This window comes from Brachyhypopomus gauderio, chromosome 7 (assembly GCF_052324685.1).
Source record: "Brachyhypopomus gauderio isolate BG-103 chromosome 7, BGAUD_0.2, whole genome shotgun sequence".
Classification (NCBI taxonomy): Eukaryota; Metazoa; Chordata; class Actinopteri; order Gymnotiformes; family Hypopomidae; genus Brachyhypopomus; species Brachyhypopomus gauderio.
Genome location: NC_135217.1, coordinates 27,084,398 through 27,105,682, shown reverse-complemented (window position 1 = coordinate 27,105,682; position 21,285 = coordinate 27,084,398). Strand labels below are relative to the sequence as shown.

Here is a 21,285-nt window from a genome sequence, read left to right as displayed (position 1 = left end):
GGTAGTTGTAGAAAGTGGCGGTTTGTTAATTAGGGTGATTAATTAACAAACCGCCCATGGACTCAAACATGATGAAATACTTCGGTCGAGTTGTACGTCGGTGTTTTTGAAGTGGTCTTCCGATGCTGCTATCAGTATTGTTCTCCGCTAGCTCCCACACGCTAACTGTCCCCACAGTCAAAGTGAGGACTGTGACAAATGTCATTTTAAAAAGATTTGCCAATCCTTTCTCACATTTCAAAAAGAGCTCACTTTTTAGCATCTGTGAAGTTGATGGATAATAAACAGGCAATAGAACTGTATCATACTATTAATGAACTAAAACTTTCAGATGATCCCTCGTCCACAAGTTATATCTCTTGTGGGTTTTTTTTGTTTATTTATATTAAAAATATTTGTTTATATTCTATATTTTAATATATTGTAATAACCTGTTGTGGTCTACGTTCAAACTGGTAAAAGTACTTTATCTTGATGCCATTTTTATTGTAATTGATTATTTTTTTACTTCAATAAAAAAAAATATATATATATATATATATTCCCATAATTCCACATTTATTTATTTTTTATTTTATATATTATATTTTTTTATTTAACCTTTATTTAACCAGGCAAATCATTAAGAACAGCTTTCTTATTTGCAATGGCAGCCTGGCAAGAGGCACAGCCTCTTGAAGAACATGCAACATACACATACAACATACACATGACGTCATAATACCTGCTCTGTCGTCATAACGACGGCACAACAAATGAGGGTATATATATAATTGCATGTACAGTATAATTCCATATCAGTCTGTGTAAAAACAATGATGTGGGAAGATATTAAAAGGAGTTTTCTCTGGTGCTGGTGCTGTGGCACCCAAGAAGATTTGGACACAGACACAGAGGAGGTATACGGAGGAACAGAATTAAAACAGGAGACCGACAACACCCATGGCTTGAGTGAGTAAATGAGTACAATGGTGACACCTTATTTTGGGGCATATTTTGGGGCTTATTTTGTTCTTTTAACACAGCTGAATTTGGTGTTTATTGGTAAAACCAATAAGTGAAAAATAGAAAAAGAATCTGATAATTTGACAGGTTCATTTTTATGAAGTCAGTGGTGTTGCTATGGCAACATACCAACAAACCTAGGTCCACAAATAGTGATAGTCTCAATATAAATAAAATAATAACGATTCAATTACATTTGTGTCTTTCTGCTTGGCTTTGTATATTTATTGATTAGAAAAAGTCTTTAAAGGGATTTTTTATGGGTTGTGTATTTTCTGGACTATAGAGCGCACCTCAATATAAGCCGCACCTACCAAGTTTTTTTTTAATGGAAAATGTTGTATAAGCCGCACCAGGCTATATGTCGCATATATCTACTGCTTATCTAATGCTTATATTAACACAGTTCAGCTAAAAAACATTGTAATATGTAATTAGGACTTGTTGAAAAAATCATTTTTGCAGTAGCACCTTTGAATGACAGTATTCTGGATGAGGCCTGTAAGGAGCTGCTTCTCGTTCTCCTGGACGAGACTGAGGACTCCTATAACCCATCTCTAGGTGACCAAGACACATACAGAATATCAATTTGATAACATATTTCATAATTTGCTGACATCAACGTGTTCAATAGCTATTCATATCAGACAAGCACACATTAACACAATTCAGATGAAAAACATTCACCTGTTACTTTCATGTAATATTTAATTATGGCTTCTTGAAAAAATCATTTTTGCAGTAGCACCTTTGAATAACAGCGTTCTGGAGGAGGACTGGGAGGAGGACCTCCCCGTTGGCCTTGATCAGATTGAGGTCTCTCTGAATAACAGTATTCTGGATGAGGCCTGTAAGGAGCTGCTCCTCGTTCTCCTGGACGAGACTAAGGACTCCTATAACCCATCTCTAGGTGACCAAGACACATTCATACAGAATATCAATTTGATAACATATTTCATAATTTGCTGACATCAACGTGTTCAATAGCTATTCATATCAGACAAGCGCACATTAACACAATTCAGATGAAAAACATTCACCTGTTACTTTCATGTAATATTTAATTATGGCTTCTTGAAAAAATCATTTTTGCAGTAGTACCTTTGAATAACAGCGTTCTGGATGAGGACTGGGAGGAGGACCTCCCCGTTGTCCTTGATCAGATTGAGGTCTCCTACAACCCATCTCTAGGTGAATCTCAAGTTAACATATTGTAATTTGCTGATATCAACATGTTCAATAGTTATTTTCATATAACTCAACTCAACTTTATTTATAGAGCACTTTAAGAACGGCAGCCGAAACAAAGTGCTGTACATAAGAATAGAACATTAGAAATAAAACAAATAATAACAAAAAATGGATAAAAAATATTAACTAAAGCGGTAAAAGGAATCAAATCAAAGAATTAAACTAAAGCAGTAAAAACTAAAAATATACAGTCTCATGCTGTGTTTAAAGCCAATGAATTAAAGTGAGTTTTAAGACTTGTTTTAAAAATGGGCAGTGAAGGGGCTTGTCTAACATGCAGTGGTAGGTTGGTAGGTTGTTTATTCCATGCCCCACCTGTCCCATATAACCCAAACAAAATGGTAATAAAATACAAATGGGGGGGTGGCGAATGTAATTGGACCGGTACAAATTCATTAAAGGGCCGAATCTAGCCCTGGTTCACACTGTTCCGCAGACATTTTAAACATCCGGGGCTTATGCAAGACGAACAGGCATTAAAACGGTTCAGAACTTAAAAAGGTTCATTTCTTCCAATTGCTTGCGCCCCACCTGCAATACCCATGCGCCCCACTAGTGGGGCTTCTCACTTTGAGAAACGCTGATCTAGGAGCAGCAATGGAAAAAGCTCTATCCCCTCTGAGCTTACGCTTTGCATTACTTCTGGCGTCTCCTGCCACAGGGCATATGGTGTCACATGTATCTCTGTAGGGAAGAGCAGGGCTGCCTTTGTAATTCACCCAATGATGGAAAAAAATTATTACAAAAAAATAACTATATGCACTTGAACTTACAACTATTAATATATTTTGATTTAAGCTTCACTTCAAATGTTTCTTCTTGGAGATGAAAGTGTGAGGGTGAGCGAGAGATTACGTGCATGGGTTGGGTTAGAATATGTGTATGTCTTTGTGTTTCTGATTGTCAAAATGTCCTCGGACTGTGGCATGAATGTTCATCACAAGTGCCAATCTAAAGTGGCTAATCTGTGTAGCATCAGCCAGAAACTACTGGCTGAGGCACTCACCCAAGTCAGCCAGGTGAGTCTGGATGTGTAAAAATGTACTGTATATCTCTGTAGACGTGTCTCCATATGGTGGTCTGTGTGAGGGTTCGAGTCCTCGCCCCCTGTCCCGGATCAGCCACCAGACACTCATCACTGCGGAGCACTTCACCTTCCACAGTGTACTGGGCAAGGGAGCCTTTGGCAAGGTAGAGTCTTCCCCGTCACACTGCTCCCGCGTCCTCCACACACGCACTGACTCTGTGTCTTATCATTTTTACATGTCTGTCCTTTTGCCCTTCTATTATTAAATACTATCTCCACAAGAATAGACCAAACAAACACTATTCCATCAAATCTTCATATTTCATGGATGTGTGTGTGTGTGTGTGTGTGTTTTCTTTCACTCTGGTCTGTTTGTCTATTTCTCTCCCTTGGTCCCTGCTCAGGTTTTTCTGGCAGAACTTAAGGGCAGTGAGGAGTGGTTTGCCTTGAAAGCCTTGAGGAAAGATGTGGTGCTGATGGATGAGGATGTAGAGTCCACCATGGTGGAGAAGCGGGTGCTGGCGCTGGCCTGGGACTGTCCCTTCCTAACGCACCTTTACTCCTCCTTTCAGACCAAGGTAGTAAAGAACAAATGAAAGGTTATATTATACAGTTCCTCCACCTCTCAGTCAATAGTAATGGGATGTCCAGCAGGACACTTTTGTGTAGGCAGTAATTTGTCAGGGCTGGCTCGGATGCCGTGCCATCTACGTCCGCTAGGGGCACCCGAGCCAGTCCTAGACTCCAGCAGCGCAATCAGCAATGATCTGTCTCACCTGTTGCCATGGCTTCATAAGGAAGCGTTTGGAGACAGATCATTGCTGATTCGTTTTGGTTATGCCGTTACGCTCTCAGCCTCTCTCTTTCTCTGTTACAGCGTGTGCCTCTTTAGGTATCTCGTCATCTCTCTCTCGTATCTATACTCTCTGTCTTTTTCGAGTTCTCTCCTGCGTCGCTACTGACCTCCCTCAAGTTTTCCTCAACCTGTTACATTCCTATCCCATTGCCGTTTGTCTAGGAAGGGTTTTTTGTTTATATAGCCTTTTGCTATTAGTCAGCTACTTCCCCTGACGTCCTTGTTTTCGCTTTGTTTCTTTTACGCGTTGAGTAGTCCGCGGTTATTCAGGCACTCCGTTTAGTTCTGTTTTGTTTTTGTGGCACTTGGTTCCACCTCTCCCTCGCTCTCTCTAACGCGGTGTGTGTGCGTCCCTACCACCGTCGTTACATAATTAACCACACCAGGCATTGTCACAACTGTTTACTGTAACTTATACTTCATGGAATCACTGTGGTATTTAAATGATTGTTGAGTCAGTAATTCTGCTTGTACTCATACCAAAGTGTTTATGGCATTGTCTGCATGTTAGGAATACTTGTACTTCGTAATGGAGTACCTGACTGGAGGTGACCTGAACTTCCACATACAGGAGGAAGGATCCTTTGACCTCTACAGAGCCACGTGAGGCAACACACACACACACAATGATGTTTTTTGTATGCCTTATATAAATATAAACGTAGGTGTGTGTAATTATAGTGCGGTCTGATGGCTCCTGGTTTGTTTCTTCCTTCCAGATTCTATGCAGCTGAAATTGTGTGTGGACTGCAGTTCCTCCATGGAAAAGGCGTCATCCACAGGTTACACACACAAACAAAGCTAAATTGACATTCTGTACTTTCACCTTTACTGTTCTTGTCTACTAAACCACATTTTTGCCACATTTTTGTAATTCTCTCCTGCATTAGAGATCTCAAGTTGGAAAATGTCATGCTAGACAGAGATGGTCACATAAAGATAGCGGATTTTGGACTGTGTAAGGAGAATATTTTTGGTGACAATCGTGCCACATCCATCTGTGGGACACCATACTACATGGCCCCTGAGGTATGAGATGGCATCAAATTAATTTGACATTGAATGTTCTCACCTGTAGCAATGTCAATGTAACTCAGTATGCCCTGAATGTGAATGTGTGTGTGTCTGTGTAGATCATTCTGGGTCAGCAGTATACTTTTTCTGTGGACTGGTGGTCATTTGGTGTGCTCCTGTATGGGATGGTGATTGGTCAGCCTCCATTCAATGGTGATGAGGTAGATGATCTTTATGAGTCCATCCTTACGGACACACCTGAATTCCCTGACAGTATAACACTGGATACCAGAGACCTGCTAGAGCGAGTAAGCATGCACAAAACCACACCTGATGACACATTAATAATAGTAATAATACTAATAATACTTCACAACCAAGACATGAATAGAGTTCTGCTATTATGCACTTAGAAAGGAGACACACTGAGATATTTCTATTATGAATAATATTCTTGCTTTTGGTTTTCTTCCATGAACAAAGCTGTTTGAGCGAGACCCTTCTCATAGACTGGGTGTTGTGGGGAATATCAGAGGTCACTCATTCTTTGAGATCATTAACTGGGCTGATCTGGAGAGAAGAGAAATCAAACCCCCTTACGTGCCAAAAGTGGTATGAGCTTTCTTTCCATTTCTTACAGTCATCTCTCATTCCTGTTTTTTTTTTTATTTTTTACTTTTCATACTGTATGCTCATAGAGCAAATTGCAAAAATACAGATACTGAAATGCAGCCTCTGTTCATCATGTGATTTGCTTCCATTCTCCTCCAACCACAGAAATCATCCAGTGACTCTAGCGACTGCGAGCAGGAATTTTTAAATGACCGCCTGTCCATGTGTGAGAAAGGTGTGTTTGGCTTAACCGACCAGGGTGCCTTTGCTGGCTTCTCATTTATCAACCAGCGCATGGAGCATCTCCTGCAGTGATGGACAACCTGCTGATTGTTGTATAAATGAATGATTAAATTTTACAGCCAGTATTTTTATGTGTCACTGACTCTCCCTTCTCAAAATAAAACCTGTATTTTGGGCATGGATTTTAGACTACACCCAATATCAGGGGTGATTCACAGAGGTGTCAACTGGCCATAACTGCTCCTCCAGGTTATGTATTCCATTTTAGGCAATATTTGATACACCCTTGCCAAATCCATGTAGATTTTTTGTTCCAGTAACCATTCATTATTGTAATTCAAAAACATTAGATAATCCCTCATTGATTGTGTCAATGAATGCCACAAGGCAAAAAGCTTAGAAAGGAAATAAATACAATGCATTTTAAAATGTATTGTAACGACTGAGAGCTAAGAAGCGGACACAAATGCTGAGGAGAGCAGGGTTTTATAGCTGGAGTGCTAACATAGAGGATACGAGGGTAACGAGGCTATCACAAATCAAGAACTAACAACCAGACCGGATAACTCGGACAACAAAAGACAGAGGATAAAACAAATACAAGAACTCAGAACAAGGCAGATAAACACACAACCAGGATTACCACCACAATGACTTCCAAAAAGGGACTGAAACACAGGGAGTACAAGTACCAAACACATCAAGACAAACTAGAAACACCTGAGCTGAACAACAGAAGACACGGACTGGACTCACTGGGGAATGGATCTAAACAAGGTTACACAGAAGACATGGACTGGACTAACTGGGGAACGGATCTAAACAAGGTTACACAGAAGACACGGACCGTACTAACTGGGGAATGGATCTAAACAAGGTTACACAGAAGACATGGACAGGACTGACAGCAGGAGAGAACACCGACAGGGGTGTGACAGACAGAGGGAAAGCATAGAAACAGGGCGGGATAAACAGACGAGGAGAACACAGGCACATTGAACAGTACCGGAGTGACAGCTAGAGAGGGGGGCGTGGCCCTATGTGACATGTATATTAACCATGCATATTTGCACAGGTTAACATTTAAATAAGTGTAAAATCTTTTTGTCTTATACTGTATATGTGTATGGTGTATAGTGGAAAGATATATATTTGGCTCTCTTGGCTTTATGTGTGGTATATATGTGCACTGTGTGAGTATTGGTGCATTTAAGCTATTTTTACTACTTGCCAATTAAACACGAGCATATGATCAAATGGTTTATATAATACACTGCTTTTTGTTGTATTCTCATATTTAGAGATACATGCTCATATGCTGCTTTATGGGAAACATTTGTAGGTGCAGTCATATGAAAAAGTTTGGACATCCCTATTCATCTTAATCGTTTGTTGTAATCAAAATTTGGGTTTTTGCAACAGCTATTTCAGTTTCATATATCTAATAACTGATGGACACAGTAATATTTCAGGATTGAAATGAGGTTTACTGTACTAACAGAAAATGTGCAATATGCATTAAAACAAAATTTGACAGGTGCAAAAGTATGGGTACCCTTATCATTTTCTTGATTTGTACACTGCTAACTACTTTTTAAATGACTTATTGAAGCACCTCATTGAGCTTTGAACTTCATAGCCAGGTGTATCCAGTCATGAGAAAAGGTATTTAAGATGGCCACTTGCAAGTTGTTCTCCTATTTGAATCTCCTCTGAATAGGAGATCATGATGGGCTTCTCAAAACAACTCTCAAAATGATCTGAAAACAAAGATTGTTCAACATAGTTGTTCAGGGGAATGATACAAAAAGTTGTCTCAGAGATTTAACCTGTCAGTTTCCACTGTGAGGAACATAGTAAGGAAATGGAAGACCATTTCACAGACCACCTCCAAAGACCTGCAGCATCATCTTCCTGCAGATGGAGTCACTGTGCGTCGGTCAACAATACAGCGCACTTTGCACAAGGAGAAGCTGTATGGGAGAGTGATGCGAAAGAAGCCGTTTCTGGAAGCACGCCACAAACAGAGTCGCCTGAGGTATGCAAAAGCACATTTGTACAAGCCAGTTTCATTTTGGAAGAAGGTCCTGTGGACTGATGAAACAAAGATTGAGTTGTTTGGTCATACAAAAAGGTGTTATGCATGGTGGCAAAAAAACAGCATTCCAAGAAAAACACTTGCTACCCACTGTAAAATGTGGTGGAGGTTCCATCATGCTTTGGGGCTGTGTGGCCAATGCCAGCACCGGGAATCTTGTTAAAGTTGAGGGTCGCATGGATTCCACTCAGTATCAGCAGATTCTTGAGAATAATGTTCAAGAATCAGTGACCAAGTTGAAGTTTTTGTTTTGTTTTGTTTTTTTTTATTCATCAGAGACAATGCACAACAAATACATTAACCTAAAAATCCGGAGAAATGTAGTGTGCCAGGTTGTAGCAATATGCTAATTTCCACCTGTAGTCTCTGGACAGGTTGATGTTTAGACAGAATACAGAAAAATACTGTTTAGTGGATGACAGAAACCGTTAAACATAAATACGGGCATACAACATATAAAATTCATCTGTCAATTACACCATTCATAAAACTTACAAAAAATCCTCCAGTTATCACAAAACACTAATTTGTTCACATACACACACCTGTACATCATGAAACTTTCCCAGACAAACCTCTCACTCACACGTCGTAACTAATGGGTGCAAACTTGTTTGGATAAGAGCCATTTCCTTGTCAGATGTGCGAACGTTGGGAAACTTTTACATGTTATAATCTCATTTGGCAAAGTATTCCAGTGACTCATGGCAACAACTGAGAACGCAGATTTAGCAAAGGAGGTCCTATATTTTGGGATGCTGCACTCTCCTCTTGAGGTTGCTCTTGTGACTCGAGCTGTTTTTTCTGAGCTCAATGTTATAAACCTTCTTAGAGGAGGCGCAGCTACTCCATAGATGATTTTAAAAAGTAGACAAATATTTGCATAGATTATTAAATTGTCAAAACTAAGAAAATTATATTTAGAAAGAATATGACATTGGTGATATTGTCTAGATTTTTTATCATGAATTTTTATAGCACTTTTAAAAATTAATTCCAAAGGCTTTAAGACTGTTTTACTAGCCTGCGACCAACTTGTCATACAGTATTGAAAACGTGAGAGAATCATAGAATTTAAGTACATATGTGATGCCTCCGTAGAGAGAGATCCTCTAATATACCTAAAATTTACCAAGTTAAGATTCAAAGACTTGCACAGTTTTTTTACATGATTTTTAAAAGTTAAAGATGAGTCAAGAGTAACACCTAAATAATTAAAGCTATTTACATTTTTTATTTTTTCCCTATTTATATAAATATCTGAATAATTAGAACATTTGTATCTGTTTTCAAAGTACATTGTAACTGTCTTTTCCAAATTTAGTGTAAGACAACAATTTTGTAACCAGACCATAACCTTTTTCAGTTCTTCTGTTAATTTTATGGCCACTTCTGTTTTACTTTTTCCGTGGGTGAACAGAACAGTATCGTCCGCATACAAGATTATATTCGTAACATCCTGGCACAAAGTTGCGCCGGGGATGGATATTTCAGCAAGACAATGATCCAAAACACCGCTCCAAATCTACTCAGGCATTCATGCAGAGGAACAATTACAATGTTCTGGAATGGCCATCCCAGTCCCAGACCTGAAGATCATTGAACATCTGTGGGATGATTTGAAGCGGGCTGTCCATGCTCGGCGACCATCAAACTTGACTGAACTGGAATTGTTTTGTAAAGAGGAATGGTCAAAAATACCTTTATCCAGGATCCAGGAACTCATTAACACCTACAGGAAGCGACTAGAGGCTGTTATTTTTGCAAAAGGAGGATCTACTAAATATTAACGTGACTTTTCTGTTGAGGTGCCCGTACTTTTGCACCTGTCAAATTTTGTTTTAATGCATATTGCACATTTTCTGTTAGTACGATAAACCTCATTTAAATCCTGAAATATTACTGTGTCCATCAGTTATTAGATATATTAAACTGAAATAGCTGTTGCAAAATATGACTGTATGTAGTTTTAGAATATGTCACATCTATTTAAATATCTATTAACATCACATCAAGTGGTAGTATTTTACCAAATGTAGTATGAAGATATGTACATATTTATTGTGCCAGGATGTTTCTGTGGTGTCTTCCAGTTTCCTAATCCACAGGATATTTTAATTTATTTTTGTACCTTCAATATTGAACTTTTTTAGGACACTGGTTACACCATTGCGCCGTCTAGTGGACAGTTTTAAAATTGCCTTGATTTGAAAATCAAATGCTAAGAAACAGACTTTTTTAGTTTTAATCCAGCAGTATAATTTTGACTAATATTTTATATTAAGAGACAGTAAAGTGTATCAGTGAAAATTAATCAAAATAGACTAATCTTATAAATTCCATCGCCTGCAACTGGTTCAGAATGCAGCTGCCTGGTTTCTTCTAATACTCGCAAGCACGATCACATTACTCCTGTTCTTTACTCTCTTCACTGGCTCCCAGTAAAATTTAGAATTCAGTTTAAAATCCTGTTTGTTTTCTGTGCAGTCCATGGACTCCCTACATAGGTGACGTTATAAAGTTACATCAGCCTGGCAGAGATCTTTGTTCAGGTGGACAATATCTACTGGAGGTTCCACGGTCTAGGTGTAAGCAGTGGGGTGATGGATCTTTCGCAGTAGCAGGTCCTAAATTGTGGAATGCCTTGCCTACTGTTCCACGTTCCATCACTGATCTACCAATATTTAAAGCCAAACTTAAAACACACTTATTTAGGATGGCTTTCAACATCTAATTATGTGCAAATGGTATCATTGCCAACTGCACACGGACTAAATCACCATACTAGTTTATAAAAACGTTTATAAAAAAGACCATACTAGTTTATTTTTGATTCCATTGTGTACAGCGCTTTGATCAACTTTGGTTGTGTAAGGTGCTATATAAATAACTGATGATTGATTGATTAATTAAAATAATATTTAATGAACATTCTTTATTTGCAGAAAAGTCTGATTTAAATTCCATTTGAGTTTTGCACTTGTACATGTTCTGCACTTATTGTACTGTATTTATTTATTATTTTTTGCAACAGCTTACATATTTGTTGCATCATTTGACTCATTGTTAAATATTTAATTTGAACTCTGTGACTGGACAGAGATAAGAGAATATGAACAGAATTTAATGTAATTAAAACATTCATCCAAAATATTTATCCAAAATGTTTTCATTTAAATGTGGACAACAATTGGGCATATCGAGTTCAGAAATGGTTGTAACATATGTGTTTAGCTATATCCCTAGAAGTATAGGCCATAAACAAAGCTACAGTGTATTAACTGAATTAAGGAAAACAAATGTAGGCATCAATGCATTTTTGTATCATGCCTGAATGGGCTACCTCTTATGCCTACTAATTTAAACAGAGACTTTTCAATTATGTATATGTTAGAATATTTTGAATTGATCATTGAACATTTCCAGAGTGCTCAGTGATGACAAACAATGCACCTGTCTATCATCAAATGTATAGTGGGCCAACTTTGATGATTATAAAAGGAAAATAATTTGCATTAATTAACTCCTGGGGCAACTGAATTGTTAAATAATAATATAAATAAAGAGGTATGTAATGCATGAAGGGTTTCACAGAATGCTCATATTACAACAAACAGTCCTCTAAAACTAAGTGCATGAAACTCACCATGTGGTCAGGAAACTCACCCTAGTTCATCAGGCAGCTAGAAGACTCAAAGAATCAGTCACTAATTAGCAAACAGATGTTCATCTTCTCTGAAATGTCACTGACACCAGCAGTCATTGTCATTACACTTAAAATCGTCCTCAGAGCCACAGCTAATATAGCTGAGTGCCGCATGTACAAACGGGCTTCTCAGGTACCCTGGCAGAATGGCCTGGAGACCCGAAGGAAGGTCAGATTTGTCATCATTAGTGAGAGGATACATGTCCTGAATTTAACTCAGACCTGTAAAGACACCAAACAAGCCAACAAACAAGAAATTTCATGGCGTACTTCAAGATACTGGAGTCTCAGAAAGAAACGTTTTATCTTTTTCTGAGTGCAGTTTGTGGAGAACAGTGTACACATCTGTGTTTTTGACTAGACCTCAGTGTACACGTGTTTTTGACTAGTCCTTGGTGTACATATACATGCAGTCATGGTCTGGGGATTAGGGAACTGGTCTTGTGACTGGAGGGTTGTGGGTTCAATTACCAGGCCATGACTGAAGTGCCCTTGATCAAGGCACTTTACTCCAACCGGGTGCCGGGTTGTCCACTTCTTTGGGCACTCCAAAATATGCCCAAAGGAATCTCAAAAACAACGCGACAAAGGCACAGATATCAAGTAAATGTCTACATACAAACGTGTACATTTCTTATTGTTATGCTCAACACGTGATTGATAGTTACACACAGTCTATTAAAACTATCAAAGGATTGCAAAGCATTTCGAAAACTGCGGCAAACACACAGAACACCATGAAAGCTGATTCCACATAAAACCACAAATTGCATTTAATAATAATTAGTAATAACACAGCCCTGATCCCTCGGTTACTACGTGTTGAATCTCTAGTGCTTACAAATTCTTTCTAGTTATGCAGAGATGCACTCTGTAAACATTTTTATAATTTCAAAAGTGTAACTGCCAAAAGTGTAACTGCCGATTTGTTATAAAAGTTCTAATCATCTATTAGCAGAATACCAGCTTACAATAAATATGTAGAAATATGTAGGCTGACAGATTGACAGAAATCTAGTTTAATCTATTTAAAGTATTTTGCTTTACCCAAACAAAAAATGGCAACCACAAAAAACCCTGAAAACCAGAGAATGCAGCCAGTACTACTATCATTTTCCCCATGTAACTAAAATATCCTAGTTTTTCTTCCTTCAAATACAACACTCCAAAACTTGTAGCTGCAGTTTTGGAACAACATGTGAAACAACATGCGAGTCTCTAGAGCTTCACGTGCATTCAAACTAGCGCGGCTACTGCAGTACAGCATTTAAATACCCGTTTCCTGTTCCTTAATTTGAGTCTCACTAATGCCTCTAGAAGTCCATTTACTTGTTAATGTATTTTATGTATTTTTCCATCGTCACTGTATGACACAGCGTTCATAAGGCTGTTCTTCATGGGTGGTGTTGTTCTGGATCTGGGGTTCCCTCTTGCCCTTGGGGGGTGCAGCTGAGCTGTGCTCTGTGATGTGCTGCAGTACCTCTTTACTCTCACTAGGGGGCAAGTTGTAGAAGAAGTATTGAGGAGCCATGCAGATGAACCTGTTCATACGAATAATAAACAGAAATGTGAATATTAGACACTTCAATATAAACACAAAGGAATGTGTCTACATATTTGACTACATTTCATTTGTCATTATCTCCAGTTTTCATACATTCCTGAACTCTAAAGGGTGTTGGAAGAATAAAATAACATGAAAAGTAATTTTAGAATCACATGCCATTCGAAAGTACATGCCATTTGAAAGTAAAGACATTAATTCAAGTTCAACCTCCAGCTCTAGCCTCTAAAGGTACAGAGGAATGGAACAAACGAACCAGAATAGAAAATTAGCTACATGACAAACAATGTCAGGGCAAAACTGGATTTGATGGGTTTGACTGTTCTGTGTAAAAACTCTCTAGCAGTAAAAACCTCACTGGCATATTAGCATTCATCAAATGCAAACTAAAGGATCATTACATTAATAATAGTTGTTGCATTAAACACCACGTTTAAAACTCATAAAAAAGACTTACTCGTGCTGAAATCTGGGTGACGGTTCTGATGCAGTTATTCTCTGACAGCGTGTGCTCATGGTATACAACCCACTGGAAGGTTCTGTTTGTGTGGCTCAGTCCCATAACACGAGAGAGGGTGGATCTGAGCCACGTGCTTGTGGGTAAGAATGAAGTAATTCCCTGATCCATCAATGTCCCTGGCCACCTGGGATATTGGAACAGGCACTTAGGGTCAAAGCTAAATTTAATGATTCCTGTGAGGTCTTTTAAGTTAGAAACCCATACAGCAAGCATTGGTTTGCATTATAAATATACACTACAAAGAGCATTTGATGGGATATTAACAAATACTGGCTTGTGTGAGAAGAACTGTGCACAAATTTCGTTGTATTACATTGAAGATTTATTATGAGAAAACTTGACCAAAGAAGTTTCTCATCCAGACTGGAAACTGCCGTTCATACTGAGTCTAATGGCCTGAATGCTGAATCTAATGGCCCGAATACTGAGTCTAATGGCCCGAATACTGAGTCTAATGGCCTGAATACTGAGTCTAATGGCCTGAATACTGAGTCTAATGGCTTTACCTGCATGAAGAAGCCTGCCAGTAGGACCTGCTTGGTGTTCAGTTGGTCTTGGAGCCGAACGCAGGTGAAGACACCTGGAGCTCTATCCGCCTCAGGATCTCAGCGAGCTCTGCACGAACAGCATCGGCTGTTTGCAGAGCAGCCAGACTCAGGTAATGATCAGCACACCATTGTGCTAAACTGGAACCTGCAGTAAATCAACAGTTCCACAATAATTGAATTATTCTGTAATTAAATTATTCTGTAAATTATGCTGTCGCTTCCACTGCTCTGGAATATAGCAAAATAGTTAAGTGAATATGTGTGCTTTTTAAATGTATTTAACACTCTGCAATTCATTGATTTGTTGATTTTCTCAGAACATATACACTGCTCAAAAAAATAAAGGGAGGAGGAGTGGAGGAGGCCGTAGGAGGGCAACAACCCAGCAGCAGGACCGCTAACTCCGCCTTTGTGCAAGAAGGAACAGGAGGAGCACTGCCAGAGCCCTGCAAAATGACCTCCAGCACGCCACAAATGTGCATGTGTCTGCACAAACGGTTAGAAACCGACTCCATGAGGACGGTATGTGGGCCCGACGTCCACAGATGGGGGTTGTGCTCACAGCCCAACACCGTGCAGGACGCTTGGCATTTGCCAGAGAACACCAGGATTGGCAAATTCGCCACTGGCGCCTTGTGCTCTTCACAGATGAAAGCAGGTTCACACTGAGCACGTGGCAGACGTGACAGAGTCTGGAGACGCCGTGGAGAGCGATCTGCTGCCTGCAACATCCTTCAGCATGACCAGTTTGGCAGTGGGTCAGTAATGGTGTGGGGTGGCATTTCTTTGGAGGGCCGCACAGCCCTCCATGTGCTCACCAGAGGTAGCCTGACTGCCATTAGGTACCAAGATGAGATCCTCAGACCCCTTGTCAGACCATATGCTGGTGCGGTTGGCCCTGGGTTCCTCCTAATGCAGGACAATGCTAGACCTCATGTGGCTGGAGTGTGTCAGCAGTTCCTGCAAGATGAAGGCATTGAAGCTATGGACTGGCCCGCCCGTTCCCCAGACCTGAATCCGATTGAGCACATCTGGGATATCATGCTCCATCCACCAACGTCACATTGCACCACAGACTGTCCAGGAGTTGGCGGATGCTTTAGTCCAGGTCTGGGAGGAGATCCCTCAGGAGACCATCCGCCACCTCATCAGGAGCATGCCCAGGCGTTGTAGGGAGGTCATACAGGCACGTGGAGGCCACACACAATACTGAGCCTCATTTTGACTTGTTTTAAGGACATTACATCAAAGTTGGATCAGCCTGTAGTGTGTTTTTCCACTTTAATTTTGTGTGTGGCTCCAAATCCAGGCCTCCATTGGTTAATAAATTTGATTTCCATTGATGATTTTTGTGTGATTTTGTTGTCAGCACATTCAACTTTGTACAGAACAAAGTATTCAATGAGAATATTTCATTCATTCAGATCTAGGATGTGTTATTTGGATGTGTTCCCTTTATTTTAAGAAAATAAGACAATTAATATCAAAAGACATATTTTTTGTTACAATGGTCAATGTATGTTCATTATGATTTGGTCTGTTTTCTTTGTAGTTTGAAGTTTCAGGTTGCTTTGTCAGGACAAACTGCTCCAGTTTTTGAATGGTTTAAAAATAGAGAATTGTAGTAGCACAACACACTTGCTTGCGGTATGTTTTAGTTATTAGTGCTAGTCAGCTTGGTCAACAAACAGCAACATAAGATGCATCAGTATTGGTTATGGAAGAAACTAAGAAAAATCTAAAATTTCTATTAAGAAACTAAACTTTGTAAAAATTATAGATACAAGAAACACATCATCAAATTTGGCCAGAACTGATATGGTATGGTGACACAACATTCAAAGTGACCCTTATGTGAACCGACTTCACATTCATCATCTATAATATAAGCTGTCACACCAAGATAATTCTTGTTGCTAATAGAGGTCCAACCTCCGCGAACGGCGGAAACATTCATACTTGCCGCGTCTTACTTAAGCCTTCGACCACAGAGAGCGCTCTACAGTCCACAGCAATCCATCTCGCCAGTGAATTGGTCAATTTTGTTTCTTAATTTGAACCCCGACATGTGGTCGAGTGTTGACTGGCGACACTGTTTGCTCGTACTAGGAATACATTTATCAGCTAAGTTATCATTACTGACCTGCGTGTTAGCCCCAACATGTTTTGCGTTGAGGTGGTAATGAAGGGTGGAAGTGCTCCTGTGATAAGCGAACTCCTTCCTACATAAAGTGCAAATAACACTATTTGTGTTTGTACTTCCATCTGGAAGTTTCTTATATTTAAATTTCCCATCCACCAGCGTAGCCTCTTCAGTCATCTCCATCATGCTCATCTTATTGTGCGTCCATATAATCTGTATGTCTGGAACTCGTGCACTGAGAAACATTCCATGGTGCAAAAGTGTCTCATGCGTTAAATGTGTTAAAATGCATTAATTTTTTTAGTTTGTTAGTTTTCCTGTAATTAATTAATCGAAATTAACGCGTTAAAGTCCCACCACTACATTTGATATAATAAATGTTTGGGGTGCTTAGAACGTTCAATAAACACACTGAAAGAGTCAAATATAAAATAGGTCTTAGTAAATGGAAGTGAATATGTTTACTAACAATACACATTTAGTTCACATTCTGGGTTTGATATGTTAATGAGTCTGGTGTGTTTTAATTCTCACGTGACTCACGTGAGCTGTGCTGGCTGTGTTTGTAGGCGTTGTACACATTGATAAGGAGGAGGGGCCAGGAAGCAAGATGGAGCTGCAAGAGGATAGGACACTTCATAAACCATGGATTCAGTCAATTCAGTCAGTTTAATTTATCATGTCTGCAACACTGACATGAGCTACATAGAGTGAGAAGTATCTGGATGAAACAGTTTATACAGCAGGGTGAAAAATGTGTCTTTTTATCATGAACCAACATGTTCAATAAGGTGTCAAAATGCCGGTCCTAATGAAGGTAACCTCAATGTTCATATCTGGCAGCCCTACTACCGCTCCACAGAATAGAATGTATGTTATAGCAAAATGTGATTTAAGTTTTCCGTATTTGGCAGATGCTTTTTTCAGAGCAACTGACATGAATTACATATATCAGTACAAACATACGCTGTATATCTCTAGGAATAAAACCCCTGACATTGCTAGGTGTTGTCCTAGCTTGCCCTACCTGTACTACCAGTTGAGGTGTGAGTCTAGTTTAAAAAGATGCTGACAACCAAACACAAAAACTAAACAGTACCAGGATCTTTTCTCCTAACTAAACAGATGAATTAGTTTCACTATAATGAAAGATGTAGTCACTGATATGCAGATGTATAGAAAAACAAAACAATAATAAGGTGGTTTGTCAAAATGGTTCATGTATAGATGGATAGACAGTGGGGTGAAAATACTTGGCTTACACATTATTCTTGCCTGTTAGAATGAATGACATTACCTGTTAACATGGCAGCAATGGTTAGCACCTCACTCGCACAGTCAAACTCGCAGGAGGCCAGCAGACTCTTAGCCATCTGCGGTTCCAGAGGCAACTCAGACATAATCACTGCAATCTCAGACAGGTTCCCATCATTATCCAGAGCCGTTAGATAGTCCAGCTCTTCTAAAGCCTGCATGAGGCGGGAGACACAAACAATAACTCGCCATCAGTTAGACATAAAAAATACATAACACTAGCCAACTGACTAGATACCAAGACTATCTTACTTACTGGTGTCATGTTTCTCAGCAGCATTTAGAAGTCGGTGCAGCTCGGTTGACTTAGTCAGGTGTTTGGACTCTTCGATAACCTTCGGCTTGAAGGTTGTGTCCCACTTCTCAAGCAACCTGGAGGACGTTTCCTCACCAAACAGCAGCACAAAATCTTGATTCAGCTGTTGATCAAATACACATACAAATGTATCAGTGGTCAATGCACTGTAAACAGCCAAACCAAATGAAAGCCTGGATTTTAAAAACCAATGCACAACTCACTAGTCCTTTGACATCTAAAAAACGTGGGAATGTTTTTAGGACATCTGTCGTTCTCTGTGAGTCATGCACTAGGTTCTGGTGATGTTCAAAGGACATCTTCATCTTCAATACTTTTGGTTCATCATGACAATGAACAAGAAATGATAGAGCTTCCTGGCAGGCATCTCCATCAAGGTGCTCAGGCACTGATGCTACTGATCTTCTGTGATTTGTTCCTTGTGCTTGTGACACTGTGGTTGCCTTAACTGATTGTTGAGATTTATTCCTGGACATGGTCTTCAGCCGCCATGCTAAATATCCTGTGCTCTTTTCGCAATCATAGAAATGCTCCTGTTAATAAAAAAAATGACATAGTTCCATCATTCATTGATCTTTTATCACAGATTAAAATCTGATAAACTTTACTGAGCTTGCTATGTTAACTAGCTTAGCCTGCCTGGTGTCTCAATGAGCTATTGTTACATTACAAGTCAATTTCCCTATTCACTTCTATTCAAACTGAGCACAAAGTGAAAGAAAAATAATCTAAACTGCAAAGTTAATTTTTTTCAGAAAAATATATACAACTTTGACATAGCAAGCTGTGGCTTTGTATAGCAAGAATGGGATGCTTATAATCAAACGTACATTTGCAAACTAATGCTGGTAGCATGATTATACTGACTACAATGCAAATTCTAACAAAACCTACCTTCATCAGACTCACTGTCACGTACTGTCAGGCATAAGTCAGGATTGGCCTCCATCAGTTCAAGAAGGATGTCTTCCTCCACTGCCGTGTCACTTTCATCAAAAATGTACAGTTCAGATGCACTGGGAATCCCAAACTTGTTTTTGACTATAGGATGAGCAACAAGACACAGGATGACAAGCCTGTACCAGGTTCAAAACTAAACATTAGTATACAGTCAAATCCATGCACCTTGAACACTAAAAGCTCCAGTCGCAAAATGGCACATCCTATGCATTTTTAAATATAAAGCCAAAGTTCCAATGGAAAAAAAGAGAATTCAGATTAGGGAAAGGTCTTAAGAGAGAAGTTGTTCAGTTTATGGTAAAACCGACTGCAGTACCTGCATAATGTTCTGTATTTACTGCATATGGTTAATTGGAACCATACATAATTCATAACCAGAGTAAACATTTATTGACATCTGTTGCAAGATGATTACTTACAAAATTCACCTGCTGTTTTGCATTTTGTGAGTTTTAGTCAAATAAAATATTTTCAATCATGTATTTCAATTTTGAAATTAATATATTAAAGAAAAATTTCATCTCGTTAACCCAATACCATGGCTCGCCACACCCCTAGCAAGTAGCTCCCTGGCTTCTGGTTACTAATGTTGGCAGTGCCATTATTAATGTGATAATGTGACTTAGGGAATTAAATGCCAGTGACAATGATAATACAATAGCATAACAAACTACATTTTAATTCATCATAGTTTGGGAAATATATATATATTTATTCACCTACTTCAGTCCACACTGTGTATGTAGTCAGTTATTGAAGCACTGGTCTTTGCTCCAGTGTCAAAAATACTGTTCAGTTATATACTATGTGAACAAACATACAAATAAACACAATATACAATGTCACGGTTATCAAATATTATTGAGGATATGTCTATGTATTTGTCACGTAGGGCAACGCCCCCTCTCGTAGCTGTCACTCTGGGTTCCCTCATGTCCGTGTTCCCTGCCTGTTTGTCTCGCCCTGCTCGTTAGTTTTATGAATCCCTTGTTAGTTACCACGCCCCTGTGTCATTGTCATCACCTGTCCCTAGTTTAGTCCTGTGTATATTAGTCCCTGTGTCTCCCAGGTCTAGTTGTCGGTCTTTTTGTTTTTCTCTGTGTTTTGCCTGTTCGCCCCAGTGCTGCTGTTCCGTGAGTCTTCCTTGTTGTGTTCGCTATGTCTGTCCGTATTTCGTGTCCTGACTGCCTACCCGTTATGACCCATGCCCGTCACTTCGACTCTGTCTATGGAATTTCCCTTAATAAATCTCGCTCTCCTCAGCGTTTGTGTCCGCCTCCCTGTTCTGCCCTGTGCAGAACGTTACAGTATTGTACGATAAGTACAATATAAGAGTGTTGTACACTCTGATAAGTACAATATAACAGAGAAAACCTAACTTTTACAGGTGCAAGGGGTAATGAACTAAATCTCAACTTCAGCCAAATGGCCAGAAAAGCACAGAAAAAAGGTTATTCCAATGCTATTGGTAGATCTAGCCATGAACGCTAGATAAATCTGACCAATAACCAGCAAACAATTTTGGGCGTAAAGTTGTAAACTGCATCCATGCAAAAGACAAACTACACTAGCATGACAATAATGGTGGCAAATGTTGTGATTGTCATCTTAATCCCTTCATAGTTTGTTTACATTACAGTATTGAATCAACAGCTTATCATAATTTATATATTTTGAATAGTCATAAAGTATTAATCAAATCTCTATTATTAATCACTATATGTTTTGCTTACATTATATTAAGGATCAAGTTGCTAGAATGACGGTGTAAGCGCTTGTGTGCCACTTCCAATACTCCATGCGTTTGCAGTAGGCTAAAATGGGATGTGTAAGAGAAGGCTCACTGTGGCCTTATGTGGTGAGGCCAGGTAGTAAGACCTCGCTTCCAGAATAGAGACAGCTGTAGGTTGAACTATGGAATGTGCAGCTCCTATGTTTAGAGGAAAGCATATATAATGGTGAAGAGAGCAGACAGCTTCAGAGCTGCACATGGGGTGACATGATTAGGGTATGTGAGCTCTCCAGAGATCTCTGTATTAAATTAATTAATAGGCATATGTGTATTTTTTAATAAAAGGCTAAAGACAAGACTGGTAATGTTTTCTTTT

The 21,285-nt window shown here is 39.2% G+C and overlaps 1 pseudogene; it reads right to left on the bottom strand.

The window, feature by feature from the left end:
* Window positions 1-13,172: 13,172 nt before the first annotated feature.
* On the bottom strand, window positions 13,173-19,379 carry LOC143519776 (putative pre-mRNA-splicing factor ATP-dependent RNA helicase DHX32; annotated as a pseudogene).
* Window positions 19,380-21,285: the final 1,906 nt, after the last annotated feature.